We start from the raw sequence: 19627 nt of genomic DNA, 5'->3' as shown, positions 1-19627 counted from the left end.
GCCACTTCAGAACTCTCCAGCACTTTGTTGCCATCCATTTCTGGGTGCTTTTTTTACATATGTTTGGGGTCATTGTCATTTGTCGTTGGTAATCCTCACATTTCATGATGCCTTGCACATATTCAAGGCACCAGAACAACCCCAAAACATAACTGAACCTCCACCATATTTCACTGTAGGTACTGTGTTCATTTCTTTGTAGGCCTCATTCCGTTTTTGGTAAACAGTAGAATGATGTGCTTTACCAAAAAGCTTTATCTTGGTCTCATCTGTCCACAAGACTTTTTCCCAGAAGGATTTTGGCTTACTCAAATTCATTTTGGCAAAATGTAGTCTTACTTTTTCATGTCTCTGTGTCAGCAGTGGGGTCCTCCTGGGTCTCCTGCCATAGCGTTTCACTTCATTTAAATGGGAGATTAGCTACAGTGGCATGTGTTGCAAGCTTCTTGATAATGTTGTGCACTGTGGATAAAGGCAAATCTAGATCTCTGGAGATGGACTTATAACCTATTGTTGATATTTTTCCACAACTTTGGTTCTCAAGTCCTCAGACAGTTATCTTCTCCTCTTTCTGTTGTCCATGCTTAGTGTGGCACACACAGACACACAATGCAAAGGCTAAAATGAACTTCTCTCCTTTTTATCTGCTTTCAGGTGGGATTTTAATATTGCCCACACCTGTTACTTGCCCCAGGTGAGTTTAAAGGAGCATCACATGCTTGAAGCAAACTTATTTTCCTCCCTTTTTTGGTTTAGTTCCAATACACACAAAGGGGGGAATTTATCATTATTTCTCTATTGTAGACACAGTTCTAAGCCTTTACACTTCTTGTCTATTGTACACCCTTGCTCAGAATTTACTAAGGCTGTACACTCCTTTGATAAATCTTGTGCAAATATAGAATCGCCTCCCCTCACTCTACTGTACACTCCTTCTCTACCTCACAGGAAAAGTGGACACAGGGATTTTGTTCTATTGCTTTGAGGCCAGGATTCTATTGAGGTTTTTTATGCATCATAAAAAACGCCAGAAAAACTGTGCCAGCTTTTTCCTGCGTTTTGTCAGTTTTTCTTGTGTTTTTTTACTTGCGTTTTTGCTGGTGTGTGGAAACAAAAAAATGTACTAAACTTTTAATTTTTTCTTTGAAATTTAGATACGTGAATGTGGAGGACTATGTCAGATTTGGTGGATTGCGACGATGAACAGCGTTTTTTTTTTTAAATGTCAATAAAAGGGTTAACGAGGGCTGTGGGGGGGGGAGTGTTTTTTAAATAAAAAACATTTTTCCATGTGTTGTGTCTTTTATAAATGAATTTTCAGGCTTAGTAGTGGAAGGCGTCTAGTAGACAGAATCCATTACCAAGCCGGGGCTTAGCGTTAGCCCCCAAAACAGCTAGCGCTAACCTCCAAATATTACCCCGGTACCCACCGCCACAAGGGTGCCGGGAAGAGCCAGTACTAACAGGCCCAGAGTGTCAAAAATGGCGCTCCTGGGCCTAGGCGGTAACAGGCTGGCGTTATTTAGGCTGGGGAGGGCCAGTAACAATGGTCCTTACCCACCCTGGTAACGTCAGGCTGTTGCTGCTTGGTTGGTATCTGGCTGATACTGAAAAAATTAGGGAACCACGCGCTTTTTTTATTTATTTATAAAAAAAAAAAAAACGCATAGGGTTCCCCCTATTTTCAGTATCAGCCAGATACCAACCAAGCAGCAACCGCTATACAGTGGTCTCCAAACTGCGGCCCTCCAGATGTTGCAAAACTACAACTCCCAGCATGCCCAGACAGCCAAAGGCTGTCTGGGCATGCTGGGGGTTGTAGTTTTTAAACTACCAGAAGCAGCAGTGAAGAGCTTCACTGCTGCCTCTGATCGGGATGCCGCCGCCGCCTCCACTTACCAGCCGCCGCCAACCTGTGTTCCTCCAGCGTTCTGGTAAGTGCCGCGGTTCCCACCGCAGCTGTCGGCGTCATCTTCCCCTGCTGTGCCCGGACTTCTAGCAGCGGGCAGAGCCTGGGAAATTAACTTTACCCCCCAGTCAGCTCATTCACTGTGATTGGTCCACAGGGACCAATCACAGTGATCGCTGACCAGGACCATCGACAGATGGTCCTGGGGGGTCTTGCAGAAGTTGTCCCCTACTGGAAACAGCGGGGCTTCTGCCAGTTAACTCATGCAATGCCGCGCATCGCCGGGTTAACTGAATGCCGTTTATAAACGCGGATCGCAGTAGATCTCCAGAATGATTTGCTGCGATCCGCATTTAAATTAACCCCTTAAGGACCAAGGACGTACCGGTACGTCCTTGGTCCTGCTCTCCTGATATAACGCGGGGTTACACAGTAACCCCGCGTCATATCACAGCGAGCCCGGCGTCATAGTGAAGCCGGGACCCGCCTCTAATAGCGCGCCGCGCCGGCTAAAAGCGAAACCGAAAGTGGCCGGCTAGCTCAGTCGGGCTGTTCGGGATAGCCGCGGCTAATCGCGGCATCCCGAACAGCTGACAGGACAGCGGGAGGGCCCCTACCTGCCTCCTCGCTGTCCGATCGCCGAATGACTGCTCAGTGCCTGAGATCCAGGCATGAGCAGTCATGCGGCAGAATCGTTGATCACTGGTTTCTTATGAGAAACCAGTGATCAATGATAAAGATCAGTGTGTGCAGTGTTATAGGTCCCTATGGGACCTATAACACTGCAAAAAAAAAGTGAAAAAAAAAGTGAATAAAGATCATTTAACTCCTCCCCTATTAAAAGTTTGAATCACCCCCCTTTTCCAATAAAAAAAAAAACACAGTGTAAATAAAAATAAACATATATGGTATCACCGCGTGCGGAAATGTCCAAATTATAAAAATATATCATTAAATAAACCGCTCGGTCAATGGCGTGCGCGCAAAAAAATTCCAAAGTCCAAAATAGTGCATTTTTGATAGCTTTTTATATCATTTAAAAATTAATAAAAAGCGATCAATAAGTCCTATCAATGCAAAAATGGAACCGTTAAAAACTTCAGATCACGGCGCAAAAAATTAGCCCTCATACTGCCCCATACACGGAAAAATAAAAAAGTTATAGGGGTCAGAAAATGACAATTTTAAACGTATAAATTTTCCTGCATGTAGTTATGATTTTTTCCAGAAGTCCGACAAAATCAAACCTATATAAGTAGGGTATCATTTTAATCGTATGGACATACAGAATAAAGATAAGGTGTCATTTTTTACCAAAAAATGTACTACGTAGAAACGGAAGCCCCCAAAAGTTACAAAATGGCGTTTTTTTTTTTCAATTTTGTCGCACAATGATTTTTTTTTCCGTTTCACTGTAGATTTTTGGGCAAAATGACTGACGTCATTACAAAGTAGAATTGGTGGCGCAAAAAATAAGCCATCATATGGATTTTTAGGTGCAAAATTTAAAGAGTTATGATTTTTTAAAGGCAAGGAGCAAAAAACGAAAATGCAAAAACGGAAAAAACCCCGGTCCTTAAGGGGTTAAAAAGCCGGTGGTACATGCGGATACATCGCGCTGCCACCGGCTTCTATATACAGTACACTGTCATAATTCATAATCCCCGCCGGGATACGGGAGCTCTGATTGGTGGATAGCTATTGGCCAATCAAAGCTGTCCTCCCCCGGCGGCGGGGATTATGAATTATGACAGCTGTATATAGAAGCCGGTGGCAGCGCGATGTAGCCGCATGTACCGCCGACTTCTATAGTTAATAAATGCGGATTGCAGCAGGTCTCTGGAGGAAGACCCGGTGCGCTCTGCACCTCAGCCCCTGGACTACAACTCCCATAATGGCAGAGTCTGTCCATGATAGGAGTAGCAGTTCTAAATGTCCCGCAGTCGGGGGATGTGCAAGTGCCATCCCTCAGCGTTGCGGTACTACAACTACTCCCATCATGGGACAGACTCTGTCCCATGATGGGAGTAGTAGTACAAGGGCAGAGGGGCAGATCGCAGCAGATCATTCTCCAGAGACCTGCTGCGATCCGCATTTATTAACTATAGAAGTCAGCGGTACATTTGTCTACAGTGCGCTGCCTGCAGCTCCTATATACAGCTCTTATCATTTACAGTGGTCCCTCAACATACGATGGTAATTCGTTCCAAACGACCCATCGTTTGTCGAATCCATTGTATGTTGAGGGGTCCGTGCAATGTAAAGTATAGAAAGCTGTACTCACCTGTCCCCGCCGCTCCGGACCAGGTCCTCACCGCTCCCGATGCTGTCCCAGGGGCTCCCGATGCTGTCCCGCTGCTCCGGTGTCTTCTTCGCGATCCTCCGGCTTCTTCCTCATCTTCTGCATGGTCTTTCTGGTGACGTTATTACGCTGCTGCGCCGGCGCGGCATGCGTAGTGACCTAATAACAACGCCGGAAAGCAAGGTCTGGACCCTGGAGAAGATGCGGAAGACGCCGGAGGATCGCGAAGTGGACCCGGAGCAGCGGGAATAGGTAAGCGAACCTGCCCGGGATGCTTAAACTGCTATCCGACAGCAGCTTAAGCATTTTGCGCTGTCGGATAGCAGTTAATGCGATGGCCCCGACATATAAAAGCATCGTATGTCGATGCTGACATCGACATGCGATGGCCTCTGAGAGGCCATCGTATGTCGATTTCATCATATGTCGGGGCCATCGCATGTTGGAGGGTTACTGTATAATCCTCGCCGGGAGAGGGGAGCTCTGATTGGTTAATAGCTATCCACCAATCAGAGCTCCCCTCTCCCGGCGGCGGGGATTATGAATTATGACAGTGTATACATGAGACGGTGAAAGCGCAGTTTTTTTGCCGTTTGCGCATTTTTTTGCGCAAAAAAAATAAAACGCAGTTAGTAAATTTATTCTACAGTAGAAAATGCTCTATGGTAGAATTAACCGTAGACAACGGGATGAAAAGTTCTATCAAAATTTGCGCAGAAAAAAGACACAAAAAAAAACACAAAGACGCAAAAAAAAATAGACACAAAATAGCTCTATATACAATGATAAATTCCCCCCAAAGGGAATAAACATGTGTATAGCATAATGTGTTACTGCAATCCTTTTCTGTGAGAAATACTTCATTTTCTTAAAACATTTCAGGGTTGCCAACATTTATGGCGATGACTGTATATTAAGGAGAACCTCCAGAAAGGTTTTATCCGGAAATCCTCCTCTCCTGCCGAAGCTGGATTCCTTTTCGTGGAGAAGGAGGACCGCTCCCTTCACCCTTGCATTGACTACCGTGGTCTCAATAAAATTACCATCAAATATTGGTATTCCTTACCTCTCATTTCTGAGCTCTTCGACTGTCTGCGGGGCGCAAAGGTCTTCACCAAATAGGACCTGCAAGGAGCATATAATTTAATCAGGATTCGAGAGGGAGACAAGAGGAAGATGGCTTTTAATACACATGATGGATACTTTGAATACTTAGTGATGCCGTTTGGACTCTGTAATGCCCCAGCTGTCTTCCAAGAATTTGTAAATGACATCTTCCGGGATCTTCTTTACACGTGTGTTGTGGTTTATCTTGATGACATCTTGATCTTTTCTTCCAACTTGGAGGTGCATCACACTCATGTGCGCCAGGTCTTACATCACCTGCAGAATAATCATCTTTTTGCCAAACTCCGTAATGTCTCTTTGAAAAGTCGAGTCTTCCGTTTCTGGGTTACATTGTCTCTAGCCAAGGCCTCCAGATGGATCCAGTCAAGCTGTCTTCAGTATTCAATTGGCCACGACCTTCTGGCCTACGGGCCATACAACGTTTTCTTGGATTCGCCAACTATTATAGACAATTCATTCCACATTTTTCCTCCTTGATTGCTCCAATTGTGGCTCTCACCAAGAAAAACAGTAATTCCAAGTTTTGATCCACAGAAGCTGAAGAGTCTTTTACCCAATTGAAGTCTGCCAAGTCTGCCTTTGCTTCGGCACCTGTTCTGTCTAGACCCGACCAGAAAAGCCATTCTGTCTAGAAGTAGATGCCTCATCAGTGGTAGCCGTCGCCTTCTTAACACAAAAGTCCTCCAGTGGTAAGATAGTGACTTGTGGTTTATTTTCTAATACGTTCTCGCCTGCTGAGAGGAACTATTCTATTGGAGACCAGGAACTCTTGGTCATTAAGCTTGCCATAGAAGAGTGGCGTCACTTATTGGAAGGATCTACTCATCCTGTCAGTATCTACACGGACCATAAAAAGCTTTTATATTTTCAGTCTGCACAACATCTCAACCCCTGGCAGGCCAGATGGTCTTTTTTCTTTTCCCGGTTTAACTTCTTTATTCATTTTCGACCTGCTGACAAGAATGTTAGAGCTGATGCTCTCTCTAGAGCTTCTGATGTTAAAGGTTTGGACTCTACCCATCGGCATATTGTTCCTCCTGAACGAATGATTTCAGTGGCGCCTGCTGTTCTTCAGCAACTTCCTTCAGGGAAGTCTTTTGTGACTCCTCGTCAGAGATGCAAAGTGTTGTTTTGGGGCCATTCTTCTTTACGAGCTGGACATGCTGAAATATGGAAGTCCATTCAATTGATCTCCCGACATTACTGGTGGCCGAATCTGGAGTGTGATGTCACTGATTTTATACGTTCCTGTACGACCTGTGCTCTTGCCAAGACTCCTCGGCTCAAGTCTGTGGGACTTTTACTTCCTTTGCCTATCCTGGAGTGCCCTTGGTCACACATTACTATGGACTTTGTTACAGATCTGCCTCCCTCCTGCAACAACACACTCATTTGGGTGGTCGTTGATCGTTTTTCCAAGATGGCTCATTTTGTGCCGATCCCTGGAATTCCTTCTGCTCCACAACTAGCGGATCAATTCTTTCTGCATATCTTTCGTTTGCATGGCTTACCTTCTCACATTGTCTCTGATCATGAGGTTCAGTTTGTTTCCACATTCTGGCGGGTTCTCTGCTCTAGTCTCAAGATCAAGCTTGACTTCTCTTCCACATACCACCCCCAGTCCAACGGACAGGTAGAGAGGGTGAATCAGATTCTCGTAGATTATCTTCGTCATTTTGTTACTGCTCAGCAAGATGATTGGGCCAACCTGCTTCCTTGGGCTGAGTCTTCGTATAACTATCGGGGCTCTGAAGCTACTAAACTTCCCCACTCTTCATTGCCTATGGCCATCACCCTCGTTCTCCTCTTCCTTCTGAAGTGCCGGCGGTGGATATTCTGTTACGGGACTTTTCTTCTATTTGAATGAATTCGCATGAAGTCGCAGGCTGACAAGAAGAGAAGACCTCCTCCGATCTTTTCACCTGGAGACAAAGTCTGGTTGTCTGCCAAGTATATTAATTTTAAGATTTCAAGCTACAAATTGGGTCCCCGCTTTCTGGGCCCTTTCAAAGTCATGCAACGCATTAATCCTGTTTCTTACAAACTCCATCTGCCTCTTTCCCTACGCATTCAGAACTCATTTTACGTCTCTCTCCTCAAACCCGCTATTCTTAATCGTTTTTCTCATGAGGATGTCTCTTCCACTCCTGTTCCTGGTACCTATGACAGCTTTGAAGTTAAGGAGATATTGTCCACCAAGATCGTCAGAGGAAAACACATCTTCTTGGTGGATTGGAAGGAGTTCGGGCCTGAAGAAAGATCTTAAGAACCTCAGGAGAACATACTGGACCAAGGTCTGATTCATCGGCTCCTGCGGTCCAAAAAGAGGGGGAGACCTAAGGGTGGGGGTACTGTTACATGTGGCTCTGCGTCCAGACATGTTGGGCACCCACGGGCGCACTTCTACCACGCCCCCCCGTGTTGTCTCCGGCACGGGCGGCACTGCTGTGACCTTACCGGGCTCTGCCGCGTGCTGGCTCTCTGAGATTTAAAGGGTCAGTGAACCAATAAGTGGGCACTGCTGACCCTATAAGTAATTCTCACTTCCCCTTGATCCCTGCCAGATCTTTGTGCCTAGTTAGCCTAAGAGAAAGCATTTTCCTGTGTATTGCCTCGCCGTTTATCTGCCCCCTTGCTACGAATTCTGAGCTTGTTCCTGTGCCGCCTGCCTACTGACCTTCTTGCTGACCTACCTTGCTTCTTGCCACCAGCCCTGACCTCCTGCCTGTCCTGACTACATCTGTGCCTCTACCTTCCTGTGCCGCGTTATTCCTCGGCTGCCTGAGGGGACGAGTCATACCAGGGGTAGCGACCTGCCGCAGCAAGTCCATCCCGCTTTGCGGCGGGCTCTGGTGAAAACCAGCGCCATCTTAGACTCCGCTCCCTGGTAAGTCCCCCGCCATCAACCCCACAGGTCAGTGGATCCACCTAAGCACAGCCTTAACAAGCACGTTGCAGAAAATTATTTCCAGTATAATAATCAAATATACCAATTGCCACAAAATGGGAAAGTGCTAAAGAAGTTTTTACCATTTAAAACTAAAGCCCCCAGTATGACCTAAGCAGTGGTAAGGTTATGCTGGGAGTTGTTGTTTTACCCATCATTACTGCAGAACTTACAAGTGACTCCAGCTCTGATGGGACATCTTTCCTTACCAAATTCAGATGGTACATACTAGAGATTGGCTGATTATCGGTTTGGCCAATATTATCGGCCGATATTCACGATTTTGGATGTTATCGGCAATTACCTTGCCGATAATGCCCCGCTCCCGCACCGCACCGGGAATGTGGATAAATAGCCGATAACTTATACCGGAATATCAGTATAAGTTATCGGCTATCGGCCCTAACCTCCACAGAGTATCGGTATCGGCCCTAAAAAATCGATATTGGTCGATCCCTAGTACATACCACTATGACTTTGGCAGCTAAATCTTCTCTCTGCAGAACTTGAGGCCCAGATGGCATTGGCTCCTCACTATGTCAGCTGATTCTGATATACTATATGACAACAATAATTATTATAATACTGCCAAACACCGTATCCTTTGAATATAATACTGGCACACACCCTCTGAATATAATTCTGACACACTGTACCCTCTGAATATACTACAACACACTGTACCCCCTGAGTATAATATCACCACACACAATACCCTCTGAATATAATACTACTACACACTGTACCCTCTGAATATACAACAACATACTGTAACTTCTGAATATAGTATTGCCACAGCCTTAACAAGCACGTTGCAGAAAATTATTTCCAGTATAATAATCAAATATACCAATTGCCACAAAATGGGAAAGTGCTAAAGAAGTTTTTACCATTTAAAACTAAAGCCCCCAGTATGACCTAAGCAGTGGTAAGGTTATGCTGGGAGTTGTTATAACACTACCACATACTGCGCCCTCTAAAAATAATACTACCACATGCTGCACCCTCTGAATATAATACTACCACACACTGCACCTTCTAAATATAATACTACCACACACTGCGCTCTGTGAATATAACCTTGCCGTGCAGTGCAACCTCTGAATACAATACTGTAACGTATTGCGGCCCATAAAAACCGTACTGCCCCAGAAATTCCTTATATTATACACTATACCTCTGAAATGCAAAAACAATCTGTGCCCCTCACATATAGAAATAATGCCTCATTCTGTGCCCACACATATAATAATAATTACGACCCTAACTGTGCCCCCCACATAATAATGCCCCCAACATGTGCCCCTCACATATAAAGCACTAACAAATAGCCCAAGGATGGTGTAGGGGTTCATTTATACCATATAACCAAACCTCACACCTAGGAGTAACTCCAGGTGGGGGTGCAATACCCCATATGAAACACCCTCCCTTTTAAAACTTAACTTTTATTTAAGTGTTTGTAGATAAGACTTATGAAAAACTAATGGTTAAAAACACCAGCATATAATGCCCCCTGTCCTGTGCCCATCACATATAATGCTCCTGTCATGTGCCCCTCACATATAATGCCCCCTGTCCTGCCCCCTCAGAGGGCATTATATGTGAGGGTCACAGCAAATGGGGCATTATATGTGAGAGGCACATGACAGGGGGCCCCCCTGTCATATGCTCTTCACATATCATGCCCCCTGTACTGTGCCCTTCACGTTAAATGTCCCCTTTTCTGTGCCCCTCAAGTTTTTAAATTTCCTGCTGTACCATATAGTGCCCCAAACAGTTAAAAAAAAAAAAAACAATTATATTCTGTTCACCTGGGCCCTGTGCATACTCTTCATACTTACAGTATGCGAGCCACGGGGACGTGATCTCCGGGCGCCGGCGCGATGATGTGACATCACATCCAGCGCGGCCTGCTGTAGATTGTGTCCCCGAGCTCCCGCTCCACCATGCTAATGTATGGGAAGCAGCAATCTCGGGGGTGGGGCAATTGCCCCACTGACCCCCACCCCACCTGGATCCGCCACTGGCTGGCATTCACCAGGAGGAATCAATGTAGTATCACCATGTGAACAAAGGTTTGTGAAGCACACCATTTGTAAACAGTGGCTCTGGAGTATAATACAGTACAGTGACCCCACACCAGCAGAATAGTGAGGGCAGCTTTGGAATATAATACAGGATATATCTCAGGATCACTACAGGATAAGTAATGTAATGTACACAATGACCCCACCAGCAGAATAGTGAGTACAGCTCTGGGATATAATACAGGGTGTAACTCTGGATCTTAACATAAGTAATGTAATGTGACCTTGCATTCACTGCAATAGTGAGATTTTGTACATTTAACAATTGAAATGAATACTAAGTCATATTACACTTCTTTTTTGTTGAAGCAGTAGGTCACTCACCTAGTCTCCTAAGAAAACTTAGAGTCAATTGACATGATGCTCCCCAGGCTATCTTATGTCTGTGGCGGCTCAGGAGTACATTACAGGATATAAATTAGGATCAGTACAGAAAAAATAATGTAATGTATGTATTCAGTGACCCCACCAGCAGAATACATGTAAATAAGCCCCTTTCCTAATAAAAGTTCAAATCAACCCCTTTTACCATTTTTCAAATGTTTTTGCCGCATGCAAACATGTCTGAAATATTAAAATGTAATGTTAATAAAACCACATGGTCAATGTCCCAAATGTAAAAAAAAAAAAAAAAGTACCCAAGTCCAAAATTGCTGATTTTTGATCACTTCATATACCAGACAAAAATTTATAAAAAGCAATCAAAAAGTCCCATTAAAACAAAAACATTTACAAAAACTACAGATCAGGCCGCATATATTGGTTGCTAAGTGCAACTGGTCCACTTTTCCTATGATAAATCAGAAAAGTAAAAATATATAGGTGGGTTAGGTAGGTAGGTGAGTTAGGTAGGAAGGTGGGTGGGGGATTAGTTAGGAAAGTGGGTGGGGGGATTAGGTAGAAAGCCTGGGGTGGAAAAAGGAGAGGGGTGCTGCTGCTGACTCTGCATCCTCCTGTACGTGGCAAAACCAAGGAACACCCTGCAGGCAGACAGAAAAAGGGAGGGGCAGCCTTGAGGCTTTAGTAAGAATAGGATGTAGAACAGGCTGTAGAACCAGGAACACAGGCTCATTTACATAGTTCACCTGGCCTGGGCCCCTGACAGCAGTACTGCCTCTACTGCCCTGATGTTGGCCCTGTCTGCATTTGCAGATCTGGAGATCTGTTTTTTTGGAAACATTCTCAAAATGCATAGAGTATAACTGCAGAAAAAGGTAGAAAAATACTGCAGCACCACAAATTCCTCAAATGCATTGTGTAAAAATCTTAACACAAAAAAACAGAGCAGAGTCCCACTGCTTTTATCATTTGACAAAAGCAGTATGGCATGGCCAAAACATATCTTTTTTTTTGGGGGGGTGAGAACATCAAAAAAGCTTTTGGAAGCTTATTAGCATTTGGAGAATTAGTGGTTTTTCAGTAATTTCCTTGGGATATACTGGGGCCCACAAGGTTGAGCCTTACACTGTATGCACTGAACTAAAATGCTGAAGTCTGTATGGGTGGTGCTGTTTCTACAACTAGTCACATGTTATAATCCCAACTATAGTCACATGTTATAATCCCAATTTTTTTTTTACTTCATACTTTTTGCCAGGCTATACACTGTAAACATGAGTCAAAGTTGGCACTGAACCTTTTGGCTGTGACTCAAAATATGTGGTTTAAGTCTATACTTAAACAAACATAAATGTAAAATACAATAGAGCCTTTTCCAGTTGTACCATGTTATATAATATTTATTAAAACAACATTAAATAAAACCATTTGCTCATGAGACAAACCTTTACATTTGCTGTGTATTGGTGCAATGATAAATTTATCACCATGACTTTCCTTTTTGGCTATTGTCTCCCCCCTGTGTGCAATCAATTGCATTATGCTTTAGAATAACATCATATGAGACGGTGAAGACTGTATCATCCTTGCCTGCCGGCAGCACCTGAGTACAACAGAGATATTATTCTAGCTATTAGCTAACAGAATAAACCGAGTAAGGCTAAATGTGATATTTTGGTACAATGTTATGCTAATCTTGACAATAATATACTGTCTCCATTTTACTGCCTGAAAAATACAATCTGTCCTGCAAATAAAAAAAAAAAAAATAAAAAAAAGATACATTACATCTAAATTGTATGGCTCTTGGAATATGACAATGAAAAAAAAACAACAATTTGATCCATAAACTCTTGGAAATATTTGAAGTACATTTATGGCGCTGTAGCTATGCACATAAGAGTTCAGCGCCATAATTGTACATTACGGTTATTGTGTGGGCACAGGGGCTGTTTTTTGTTTATCCTGCCAAGTAAAAAAATGTAATAAAAAGTGGTCAAATGCATCCCAAAATGAAAATACAGTCATCACAGAATTATTCCGTCACAGAAGCAAACAGAAGCCGTTGTATTAATACATCTGCCCGCCACTGCCGGTAAATGAGCTCCGTCCGAGGATACCTGACCAGGCAAGGAACTGTCGTCTGTGGACTATGAGGGGACCATACCCGGATCATCATGGTTCCTTCTTATGAAACAGACAATGATCTGTATTATCATTATGAACAGTGCTCAAACTATATTATATCTTTTGCTCTGAATATTTAGGCATTTATACTTACGAATATATTGCTCTGAACAATATTCAACATTTATCATACTTTTTGTGGGTCATATACCTGAATGGTAACCTATTTGTCTACCACATTTTCAGTATATTTCAGTATATATGGCCATGACTAAGGGTCTTGTTACCTGAAACGCGTAGGCTTACGCTCTGTCCTGTTCACGTATCTGTTTTTAAGCCAATAAACACTATTGCAACGGACATCGAGTGCTGGACGTTCTCTTCTGTTTACATTTTCAGTATAAGTTTGGTTTCTCCTGAGGACGCTGAGTGACTTCAGTAGAAACGCGTTGAGAACCACTTACATATGGTTGCTATAAGTTACATATGTTTGTTTGTTGAGAGCCATATACATTTGGTAGTTAATGGTGATGCACTGCATAACCAGGAGTCCAGTGCAAACCTGATATATATGACTGCTAATTTTTCAGTTATAGTGAGCTATTCTATCATGGTCCATTTTTATCTGGGTTATAAGGTTTTCACCAGAGCACTAAAACATTTGGTGGTTTTATATACAAATGGATTTAAGGGGTTGTCCAGTGCTGAAAAACGTATCCCCTATCCTAAGGATAGGGGATAAGTTTCAGATTGTGGGGGGGGGGTCCAATCACTGGGGCCTCCCGCGATCTCCTGTATGGGGCCCCGGCTCGCTGGCCAGATAGCGGGTGTCGACCACTGCACGAAGCGGCGGCTGACACGCCCCCTCAATACATCACTATGGCAGAGCCGGAGATCGCCGAAGGCAGCTCTCCAGCTCTGCCATAAAGTTGTATTGAGGGGGTGTGTCAGCCACCGCTTTGTGCGGAGATAAGTTTTTCAGCACTGGATGTCTCCTTTAAAAGTTTTATGCACCCTCCCCCCATGATTTATGCCTATGGCATAGCATTACACAGTGAGATCAGCGATTCATTGATATAGCCTGTGTCACGGTTTGGCTTACAAGTTGTGGATCCACTGTGTCAGCGAGGGATTGGCGTGGACCGTGCCGGTGGACCGGTTCTAAGAGGCTACTGGTGTTCACCAGAGCCCGCCGCAAAGCGGGATGGTATTGCTGCGGCGGTAGCAACCAGGTCGTATCCACTAGCAACGGCTCAACCTCGCTGACTGCTGAGAAGGCGTGGGACAGAAGGACAAGGCAGAGGCAAGGTCAGACGTAGCAGAAGGTCGGGGCAGGCTGCAAGGTTCATAGTCAAAATGGATAGCAGGAGATCAGGTAACACAGGCTTGGACAAAACTAAACGCTTTCACTGGCACAAGGCAACAAGATCCGGCAAGGAAGTGCAGGGGAAGTGAGGTGATATAGCCAGGGAGCCGGTGGAAGCTAATTAGGCTAATTGGGCCAGGCACCAATCATTGGTGCACTGGCCCTTTAAGTCTCAGAGAGCTGGCGCGCGCGCGCCCTAGAGAGCGGAGCCGCGCGCGCCAGCACATGACAGCCGGGAACCAGGACGGGTAAGTGACTTGGGATGCGATTCGCGAGCGGGCGCGTCCCGCTATGCGAATCGCATCCCCGCCGGCAATGTCAGTGCAGCGCTCCCGGTCACCGGGTCTGACCGGGGCGCTGCAGGGAGAGAGACGCCGTGAGTGCTCCGGGGAGGAGCAGGGACCCGGAGCGCTCGGCGTAACAGCCTGGCTAAGCACAGGGTACATCATTGGATTGGTGATCCAAAGCAGAAGAGAAGTAAGGGAACCCTCCTCCTCCTCCTTTTTAGCTCATGGAACCCCTGCTTTCACGTCGTGGGGGTTCAGTGAGCTCCGCTGAGCTACCAGGAACTTTTATTTTCACTTTAGATGCCATGATTGGCATTGATTACAGTGCGAATGCCCAGGGGGATCATCAGACCTCCTCCATGGCGGCAATCGGCGCAAATCGCAAGTGAATTCAGACTTGCGATTTGCACCTATTCCGGGTCATACGGGTCTATGGTGACCCGGAATATAAGGGGGATCGCGGTTGTCCAAGACACCTACGATCCCCCTGAAGGGATAGGAGTGAGGTGGCAGGGGTGCCACCCCTCCTATCCCTGCTATTGGTCGTCAAAAGCGACGACCAATAGCAGATCGGGGGCAGGGGGGTTTAACTTTCGTTTTCCCCGTTCGGCCCACAACCAATAGGCGGGGCAGAACGGGGAAACCGATGGGGACCGAGAGAAGTCCACTTACTCATTGGTGGAGGCTGTGGGACACGATCGGCTGCGGTGATCGGCGCGGGCGGCATGTCATGCAGCAGAAGAGGACGGCTCCCTGGATCCTACGGAAGCCGGTGAGTTGCTTAGCAACATCTGGAGGGCTACAGTTTGAGACCACTGCACAGTGATCTCCAAACTGTGGACCTCAAATGTTTTAAAACTACAAATCCCAGCATGCCCAGACACAAAACAGCTGTGTGGGCATGCTAGGAGTTGTAGTTTTGCAAGATCTAGAGGTCCACAGTATAGAGATCACTGTGCAGTGGTCTCTACACTGTAGCCCTCCAGATGTTGCAAAACTACAACTCCCAGCATGCCCAGACAGCTGTTTGGGCATGCTGGGATTTGCAATTTTGCAACATCTGGAGGGCTACAGTTAGAGACCACTGCACAGTGATCTCCAAACTGTGGACCTCCAGATGTTGCAAAACTACAAATCCCAGCATGCCCAGACACAAAACAGCTGTGTGGGCATGCTAGGAGTTATAGTCTTGCAAGATCTAGAGGTCCACAGTATAGAGATCACTGTGCGGTGGTCTCTACACTGTAGTCCTCCAGATGTTGCAAAACTACAACTCCCAGCATGCCCAGACAGCTGTTTGGGCATGCTGGGATTTGCAGTTTTGCAACAGCTGGAGATCTACAGTTTAGAGACCACTGCACAGTGATCTCTATACTGTGGACCTCTAAATCTTGCAAAACTACAACTCCTAGCATGCCCACACAGCAGTTTTGTGTCTGGGCATGCTGGGATTTGTAGTTTTTCAACATCTGGAGGTCCACAGTTTGGAGATCACTGTGCAGTGTTCTCTAACTGTAGCCCTCAAGATGTTGCAAAACTGCAAATCCCAGCATGCCCAAACAGCAAACAGCTGTCTCGTCATGCTGGGAGTTGTAGTTGCGCACCTCCAGCTGTTGCATAACTACATCTCCCAGCATCAGTACATGCTGGGAGTTGTAGTTTTGCAACAGCTATAGGCACACTGGTTGGAAAATACTGAGTTAGGTAACAGAACCTAACTGAAGGTTTTCCAACCAGTGTGCCTCCAGCTGTTGCAAAAGTACAACTCCCAGCATGCACGGTCTGTCAGTACATGCTGAGAGTTGTAGTTTTGAAACAGCTGGAGGTTTGTCCCCCCCATGTGAACGTACAGGGTACATTCACATGGGCAGGTTTACAGTAAGTTTCCTGCTTCAAGTATGAGCTGCGGCAAATTTTTCGCCGTGCCGCAAATTTCTAGTGGGAAGCTCACTGTAAACCTCTGCCAGTGCGAACGTACCCTAAAAACACTACACTACACTACACTAACACATAATAATGGGTAAAATACTATATTTGCACCCCCTTACACTGTCCCCCCCCCAATAAAAATGAAAAACTTATTGTATGGCAGTGTTTCCAAAACGGAGCCTCCAGCTGTTGCAAAACAACAACTCCCAGCATTTCCGGACAGCCACTGACTGTCCAGGTATGCTGGGAGTTTAGCAACAGATGGAGGCACCCTGTTTGGGAATCACTGGCGTAGAATACCCCTATGTCCACCCCTATGCAATCCCTAATTTAGTCCTCAAATGCGCATGGCTCTCTCTCAGTTCGGAGTCCTGTCGTATTTCAAGGAAACAGTTTAGGGCCACATATGGGGTATTTCCGTACTCGGAAGAAATTGCACTACAAATTTTTGGGGGCTTTTTCTCCTTTTACCCCTTATGAAAAGGAAAAGTTGGGGGCTACAGTAGTCTGTTAGTATAAAAAAATTAAACATTTTACACTAACATGCTGGTGTTGCCCCATACTTTTTATTTTCACAAGTGTTAAAAGGAAAAAAAGACCCCCAAAATTTGGAACTCAATTTCTTCTGAGTACGTAAATACCCCATATATGGGCGTAAAATGCTCTGCGGACGCACAACAAAGCTCAGGAGTGAGAATGCACTATGTACATTTGAGGCCTAAATTGGTGATTTGCACAGGGGTGGCTGATTTTACAGCGGTTCTGACATAAACGCAAAAAAAGAAATACCCACATGTGACCCCATTTTTGAAACTACACCCCTCACGGAATGTAATAAGCCTTAACACCCCACAGGTGTTTAATGAAAAATCTTCAAAGTTGGATGGAAAAAAAAAAATTTCACTAAAATGCTGGTGTTACCCTAAATTTTTCATTTTCACAAGGGAAAATAGGAAAAAAGCCCCCCAAAATTTGTAACCCCAAATATACCCCATATGTGGATGTAAAGTGCTCAGCCGGCGCACTACAATACTCAGAAGAGAAGAAGCACCATTGGGCTTTTGAAGAGAAAATTTGTCCGGAATTGAAGGCCACGTGTGTTTACAAAGCCCCCATAGTGCCAGAACAATGGAACCCCCCCCCCCCACACACACACATGTGACCCCATTTTGGAAACTACACCACTCATGTAATGTAATAAGGGGTACAGTGAGCATTTACGCCCCACAGGTGTCTGACAGATTTTTGGAACAGTAATCCGTGAAAATGAAAAATGTAATTTTTCATTTGCACAGCCCACTGTTCCAAAGATCTGTCAAACGCCAGTGGGGTGTAAATACTCACTGCACCCCTTATTAAATTCTGTGAGGGGTGTAGTTTCCAAAATGGGGTCACATGTGGGGGGGTCCACTGTTCTGGCACCATGGGGGGGCTTTGTAAACGCACATGGCCCCCCACTTCTATTTCAACCAAATTCTGTCTCCAAAAGCTCAATGGCGCTCCTCCTCTTCTGAGCAGAGCACTTGATGTCCACACATTGGGTATTCCCATACTCAGAAGAAATGGGGTTACAAATTTTAGGGGTCATTTTCCCCTATTACCCCTTGTAAAAATGTAAAATTTGGGGAAAAACTAGCATTTTAGTGAAAACTTTTTTTTTTCATTTACACATTCGACTTTAACAAAAAGTCGTCGAACATCTGTGAGGTGTTAAGACTTACTGTACAACTTGTTGCGTTCCTTGAGGGGTGTAGTTTCCAAAATAGTATGCCATGTGTTTTTTTTTTTTTTTTTTGCTGTTCTGGCAGCATAGGGGCTTCCTCAATGCGACATGCCATCCAAAAACCATTTCAGCAAAATTCAGCAGAGCACTTGATGTCCACACATGGGGTATTTCCATACTCATAAGAGATGGGGTTACAAATTTTGAATGGGCATTTGTCCTATTATCCCTTGTAAAAATAAAAAATTTGAGGGAAAACCAGCATTTTAGTGAAAAAAAAAAAAATTTACACATCCAACTTTAACGAAAAGTCGTCAAACACCTGTGAGCTGTTAAGGCTCACTGGACCCCTTGTTACGTGCCTTGAGTGGTGTCGTTTCCAAAATAGTATGCCATGTGTTTTTTTTTTTTTCTGGCACCTTAGGGGCTTCCTAAATGTGACATGCTCCCCAAAAACCATTTCAGAAAAACTCACTCTCCAAAATCCCACTGCCGCTCCTTCCCTTCTGAGCCCTCTACTGCGCCCGCCGAACACTTGACATACACATATGAGGTATTTCCTTACTCGAGAGAAATTGGGTTACACATTTTAGGAAGATTTCTCTCCTTATACCCCTTGTAAAAATTCAATAACTGGGTCTACAAGAACATTCCAGTGTAAAAAATGAAGATTTTGAATTTTCTCCTTCAATTTGCTGCTATTCCTGTGAAACACCTAAAGGGTTAACAAACATTTTGAATGTCATTTTGAATACTTTGAGGGGTGCAGTTTTTATAATGGGGTCATTTATGGGGTATTTCTAATATGAAAGCCCTTCAAATCCACTTCAAAACTGAACTGGTCCCTGAAAAATTTCTATTTTGAAAATTTTGTGAAAAATTGGAAAATTGCTGCTATACTTTGAAGCCCTCTGATTTCTTCCAAAAGTAATAAAATGTCAACTTTATGATGCAAACATAAAGTAGACATATTGTATATGTGAATCAATATATAATTTATTTGGAATATTCATTTTCCTTATTAGCAGAGTTAAAAAGTAAAAAAAAAATGCAACATTTTCAATTTTTTCATCAAATTTTGGAATTCTTCACCAAGAAATGATGCAAGTATCGGCAAAATTTTACCACTACCATAAAGTAGAATATGTCACGAAAAAACTATCTCGGAATCAGAATGAAAGGTAAAAGCATCCCAGAGTTATTAATGCTTAAAGTGACAGTGGTCAGATGTGCAAAAAATGGCCGGGTCCTACAGTGAAAATTGGCTGGGTCCATACGCCCGTGGGAATTTCGGTCCCCGCCGCGCGCCGGGCGGGGACCGGGTCGGGGTGACTGCTGATATCAATCAGCAGGTACCCCGCGCAAATGCCCAGGTGGGTCATCAGACCACCCCACCCCTCGCCGCAAATCGCAAGTGAATTCACAAGTGGGTGTCTAAGACACCCACGATCCCCCTGTAGGCATAGGAGTGAGGTGGCAG

The 19627-nt window shown here is 44.7% G+C and overlaps 1 pseudogene; it reads right to left on the bottom strand.

The window, feature by feature from the left end:
- LOC130361016 (uncharacterized) overlaps positions 1–7014 on the bottom strand; it is a 52607-nt pseudogene extending 45593 nt beyond the window's left edge.
- Between the last annotated feature and the right edge of the window lie 12613 nt (positions 7015–19627).

This window comes from Hyla sarda, chromosome 3 (assembly GCF_029499605.1).
Source record: "Hyla sarda isolate aHylSar1 chromosome 3, aHylSar1.hap1, whole genome shotgun sequence".
In the NCBI taxonomy this organism is placed as follows: Eukaryota; Metazoa; Chordata; class Amphibia; order Anura; family Hylidae; genus Hyla; species Hyla sarda.
This window is presented reverse-complemented; position numbering and strand designations above follow the sequence as displayed.